General features: G+C 39.7%; 1 protein-coding gene across 3 annotated transcripts in view; it reads left to right on the forward strand.

Annotated features, from left to right (window-relative positions):
- TNNI3 (troponin I3, cardiac type) overlaps positions 1-1,716 on the forward strand; it is an 82,453-nt gene extending 80,737 nt beyond the window's left edge. For 2 of the 3 annotated variants that reach the window (XM_089652583.1, XM_089652584.1), the window contains one exon: positions 1,058-1,716. The gene's annotated coding sequence lies outside the window, so the exon portion shown is untranslated. Of the gene's footprint in view, positions 1-910; positions 950-1,057 lie in introns of all 3 variants that reach the window. The other variant, XM_089652585.1, reaches the window with a different exon arrangement.
- Positions 1,717-6,000: the final 4,284 nt, after the last annotated feature.

Consider the following 6,000-nt stretch of genomic DNA (forward strand, 5'->3'; position numbering starts at 1 on the left):
CACCTACCCTTTTCCTGGTCTGCCAGACTGCTTTCTTTGATAAGTGTCTGGTATGGGTTTTGGAGGGACTCATATTTTTTTTTGTTTTTTTTGCTTGGGGTTCCCCTTAATATTCATGATTCTAATTTGCACAGGTTCTGTCTTGACATCTTTGCTATACTATCATCTATAAAACGGATTTGTTATAGGTGAAGTGATTCCCTGGCTGTTTGTTTACAAACATATAATGAAGCAGCAAGGAGTTGTCATTTACTGGAACTTTTTCTTTGTAAATGTCAGTTTTTCTGTAGTAGTTAGTATACATTGTACAGATGGGTCACTGTTTAATATTTCTCTTTAAGGATTGTTAAAATTTCTGCTTCCCACCAAAATTAATTTTTTTACAAATTTTTTTTGCATTGGTATATATCCCCTTTGGGAAGTGCCCATCCTCCCGTGCCATTTGGTTGACAATCCCTTGCCTATTAGTCTAGAAAATGGCCATTACTGATTTCTAAGATTCGACTCCCATTGACTTTAATGAGTTTCAGATTCAGCATCCAGACTTCAGTAAAATTTGCCGGATTTATGCTGAAATGACTTACGTTATATTCAGCTAATCAATATTCTTGAATCCCCGTTACCCATCTTGTCTTCATCACTGTGAGGGTGCCTTCCTCTTCTGGAGGTACCACAACTGATGTATTGATTAGCAACTTGTACATGTCAGGAGTATGACGGGGTTGGAACACACTGATTCTTTTTCTTTCATGCCAAACTTCCTTTAACATACCACCAATATATTTTTTTGAAAAACAACAACCCTATATGAAAAATCATATACTTAAACAAGTGAAAGAATTAAAAAGAAAAATAGGAGTTGTGCATGACCTTCTACTTCTCTTTGCTATCTATGTTTGTTTGTGCACAGATTTAGAACAATTTCCTTGAAGCAGGGAGGACACATATTGTAAGTTACTTTGGATATCTTGCTTAAGAAATCATCTTAAGGAACTGCATAATATGCCAGCATTATATAAATAAAGAGTAACCTTTATCCTTTGTATGTTTATCACAGGACAAAAGATGGATCAGCCATCACCCTGCAGGATCCAGTGCCCCTTCTTGAAAATGTTTTTATCAATTTAAAAGAAACTCACCTTTTCCAAATTACATTTACACACCACTTCTGTCAATCTGTCATTAACAAATACACTTTTTAAAATGCATTTTGCTTCCATTTGTTATATTGCTACATCCTAGTATATTATTTGCTGTTAAAAAGTAAATTAAATAAAAACTGTAAAATGTGCATTTTTTGGCTCATGTACAGCAGCTTTTTATTTTATTTTTTACTTTTAGATAGACTAGAGAAATGTTGAGATTTTATTGCAGTCTGTGTCCCTACCTGGGAAATCTTCTCAGTGACTCAAAAATGTAAAATTTGGTGGGGTTTTATCAATATTCCTACTCTATCCAAAACTGAAAAAATAAGTTTTGGCTTTAAACATACTTTAAAATATGAAGGTATATAAAAGCAAAATAAATTGTATGTAAAAAAATATTTTTCAACTTTTTTTCAAACTGTTCAGATCTATATCAATGTTCATACCTCCAGGACACAGAGATTCCAGTTCATGCATCCACTTTGTTTCTTTTTGGATATTTCAATGATTGCATCTCCTCCTCTCCAATTGGACCTGGCACATTCAATTCCATTAAAAAACAGAAAACTTGGGTCTCTATTATTATTTCTCTTAAATGTCTTGACACTCCATGTTTGGTATAACCATTTTTTATATTGGTGATATGCTCTCTTATTCTTACATGTAAGCTCCTTTTAGTCCTGCCTATATATTGGAGCCCACAAGAGCACTCCAACACATAGATCACATGAGTATTATTGCTTGAGATAAAATCTCTGATCGTATACTCCTTCTTAATTTAACAGGACATTAACTTTTCTTTCCTTTTTGGTTGTCTCATTGTCATCCTAGGTTTACTCATATTGCATCTTACAAAATCTTTCTTTTCAAAAAAAGTCAAGCATTCTTTTAAGTGGATGCAGAAAGCAGAATGGGCCAATATTTCATGACTATCTTTCCTACTTCTCTAAATTGTAAACTATAGTTTACAGATTATAATCTGGAATGAAATGTACTTCTTTAAAACCTTTCTCCTAATTTCTTTCTAGATGTAACAGTCCATCTTAATCCTACAAATAAATTTGTCTCTCACACAGTTGAGCTCATTTTTATCATACCCCTTTTCCACAAGCCTTTCAATCGTTATATCCTTTTGTGCATAAAAATCTGAGTCTTGTGTGCAATTTTTCCTTATCCATTTGAATTGTTCTTTTGGGATACCCTGGATCCAATTTTTATGGTGACAGCTGCTAGTGGGAATAAAATGATTACAGTCTTTAAAAAAAGTATATTAAAAAGATTAAGCCATTTTCCTTAGAAAGTGTTAAATCTACAAAATTAACTTGTTTGCTGTCCCGTATTCTGCTAAAAGATAATTCATATCTATTCTGATTTATATGTTCAAAAAATCTTTCAAAATTCTTCTCTCTTCCCTTCCCATAATAATAATAATAATAACATCTGGCCACTTTCCATATATCTCCTCCTCTTCCCATTTCCCCATGAGCAGATTGGCAATGCTGGGAGCATATTTAGCTACCATAGCAACACCTTTTTGTTGTTGGAGAAATTCATTCCTATACCAAAAATAGCTATTCTACATTGCCAATTCAAGCAATTCAATAATAAACGGTTTCTGCTTATTTTTCAAGGTTGTTTTCTTCTCTAAAGCCCACCTCACTGCCTCTAATGCATCTTTTTGTTTAATGCTGGTATTTTATGAGTTGAAATCTATGGTCCCAAGTAAATCACCTTCTTCAACATTAACTTCCTTCAAAATAATAATGAATTCTCTGCTATCTCCTAAATAAGCCCCATTTTTCATCATATAATTCCTGCAGAAAAAAATCTATGTATTCACCCACTCTGAAGAACAATTAATTTATTCCACACACAACTGGCCTACCTGGAGGTCCTATGTTTATGAACGTTGGGCAAATAATATATAGTTGAAATTTTAGGAGCCCTGGGTACTAGATATCTTGCTTCTCTGCTAGTAAGGATCCCCAGTTGTTTGCCTTTCCTCACTAATTTTTTTTAGTTTCACTTTTAGCTTGTGTGTGTTGGATTTCCAGGTAATGTTTATTAGTGTCTAGTATATATAACAACCTATCCATTTATTTTTCGTAATCTGTTTTCTCCAGAATGACAATTTCACCGCCTTTATCTGCCTGGTGAATCACTACATATTTCTTTTATTCCAAATCCTTAATTCCTACTTTATATGGCTCTGTGTTTTTTATTTATATATTTTCATATTTTTAAGTCCTGTTCTATCATATGTTTAAACACTTCTTGAAACTGATTCCCTCATATTTTAGTGTAACACCCTGCTATAAATGTTTGATTCAGGATATTGAAGCCAACACAAGATGGCAGTGTCCTGTAGAACAGTGGCATTGACATGTTGAAGAACAGTTCTATGGAACGTGTATGCTGAATCGCAGGACAATTAGAAACTACATTTCACAGAGGAGCTGGTGTGTGGGTGGGGGAATATATATATCAAAGCCAGGAGACTTGACAGGAAGTGAGAGGGGAGAGATCTAGAGAGAGGAGTGTGTTGATCGCCTGAGAACTGGACCAGGAGGAGAAAGAAGGGAGGCAAGGAGAATCTGCTGATTGCTGACCTTGCCGTTTGATCCAGAGAGCAGATCTGAGAGCAGGTGATTTGGATGTAATGCTGCCGGCGAGATGGAAAGTTTGAGTGGGCCCCATATGGAGAGAGAGATAGACCACAAGAATCCGCCAGATGTCATCCCTCAGGTGAGAGTGTGCCAAGCCTTGCCTAGGGAAAGGAACACTGACACTTGCTCCATAGTTGCTATTTCTTCCACCCAGGTGCAGACATTGCATACAGTCACTATAAGTTGCAGCCTAATTCCTTCAGCCGCTATTGCTTAACAACAGTTGACACAGCCTTGACACCAGCACTGATAGCAGGACAGCCATCCCGCAGGCCGAACCACAGCCATGTCCCTATAATCATCAATTTATCCTTTTAAGAGACCTTTTTCTATTGTGCCAATGGTCTTGCAGTCCAGAGAGGAGCTGCCGTGTATCAATAATAACATCTGCCAGCTCAACATCCTTTTTCTTCAAATCTACTAGTGATCAGTGCACTTAAAGGGACATTACACCAGTCCACTGCCACTTTCAGGGGTAGTGCTGTTCCTCCTTTGCTTTATTGCACTGTTCTTCAGAGAATCACTACTCATACTTTTTCCCAATGTTCACCAGTTGGCTCCAGCATGCACGCATTAGACTCTTCGCTGCACTTAACGGGACATTGGTTATGTCAGGGGTAAAAAGCTCTTTTATTTCAGGCAACATCCCTGCTATCAGGTCCTGAGGGCCCAAAGTGAGCTAGCCTTGCCTGTTTTGATAGTTTCTGATGCTCACTGGGGACTATAAAGCTACCTCAGGTTGAAGGTATTGGGTTAGTTTATAAAAGCAGACCTGCTAACACTAATTGTGGCTCTGTGATAAGTGTCTTTTCTTTGTTTAAAGTTGACACAAATAACAAATGACTCTGCATATGCTGATTTTGTTTATGCTGTGTAACCAAGCTACATTTACAATTTGCTATAAACCTCTTACCAGTTTACTCCAATCAGTGTGTGAGTTTACTTCTTGGTGGTAATTTATTCTGGTTAAGAGTGTACTGTAGTGTTAGCAGGGTTTGGGCTTTCAGAGAGGGGTCCAGAGCAACAGAGAGCCCAAAAATAATCCAGCAACTTCTAGGGGGCTAGTGCTAAATTTTGGGGTTTGTCCGAGATCTCCAGATCCAGAGAATCTGTGAACCCTAGGAAAGCATGGAACCTTCCCAGATCACTGCCCGGTGCCAAGAGGAGAATGGGAGACAAGAATGGTGTGTGGTGCTGAACCTCCCCTCCCGGAGGACACAGCGGGCACCGGATCGCGGTGCTGCACGCTCCCAGGGAGCACGCACAAGCAGGGTGCGGGGAGGCCGTTTATAAATGGCAACCTGACCCTGCACTGCCACTGTCCGTCCGTTTATATACAACGGCTGGACGGGAAGCGGTTAAGAGCCTTCCACCTCTCTGATGTACCTTCTCAGACCCCAGATGAATTCCCCTCTTCACTCAGCTGCACTGAGGGTATTCCCTGGTCAAGTGGGCCCAGAAACTGCCAATTTAGCACAGCAGCCCAGGATGAGAAGCTAGTTGGGTTTTCCACCTGACTGCCCTCTCCCTTTATGAGGCCCAGGGGGTGTAAAAATACTCACACTGTCAACACTGATAGCTTAATGGGTTGGTGGCCTCCTTCAGGCCTTTTGCAGGGCTGACTCCTTCCCTGCTGCTCTGGATATCTTCCCTTGAAGACAGTGGTACAGTCAAGATCCTCTTTTCCAACATCTGCCTGTAGGTAGGCTCCATCTCTGGACCCCCTCCCAGGCTCCAGATTCCAGCCTCTCACTCCATCTTCCACCTGACACTCTCCTGACACTCTCCTGCCACTCCCAGGCTCTGTGATTCCAAAGGGTTGGCTTAGTCACCATGCCAAGCCTCTTGCCAGGGAATTGGCCAAGGTCCTTAAGGCATGCAAATCTGAGCTTCCTTCCCTCCTCTATCCCTCCTCCAGAAAGCTCTCAGGTTTCTGTAGAGGTGGAGGGCACCTGGAGCTCTGACCTCCCTAGCCCGTCCTGAGGTGAACTCCTGCCTCACCCATAGGCTGACTCACCCCACGCTGCTACTCAGCCTCTGCCTAGAAAAATAAAACAATAAATTTCTATTGAGCTAAGCTAGAGGGCATAACAATGGTAATGCCATGAGCAACTTCCCTCGTGGTCTTGTAATGCTTATGTTACCTTTAAACCCTCTATATATGCATACAGTGCGTTTGTAAGTGTTGA

The sequence above is a fragment of the Staurois parvus genome, unplaced genomic scaffold (genome assembly GCF_062004578.1).
Source record: "Staurois parvus isolate SC_StPar_1 unplaced genomic scaffold, SC_StPar_1.0 ptg000686l, whole genome shotgun sequence".
In the NCBI taxonomy this organism is placed as follows: domain Eukaryota; kingdom Metazoa; phylum Chordata; class Amphibia; order Anura; family Ranidae; genus Staurois; species Staurois parvus.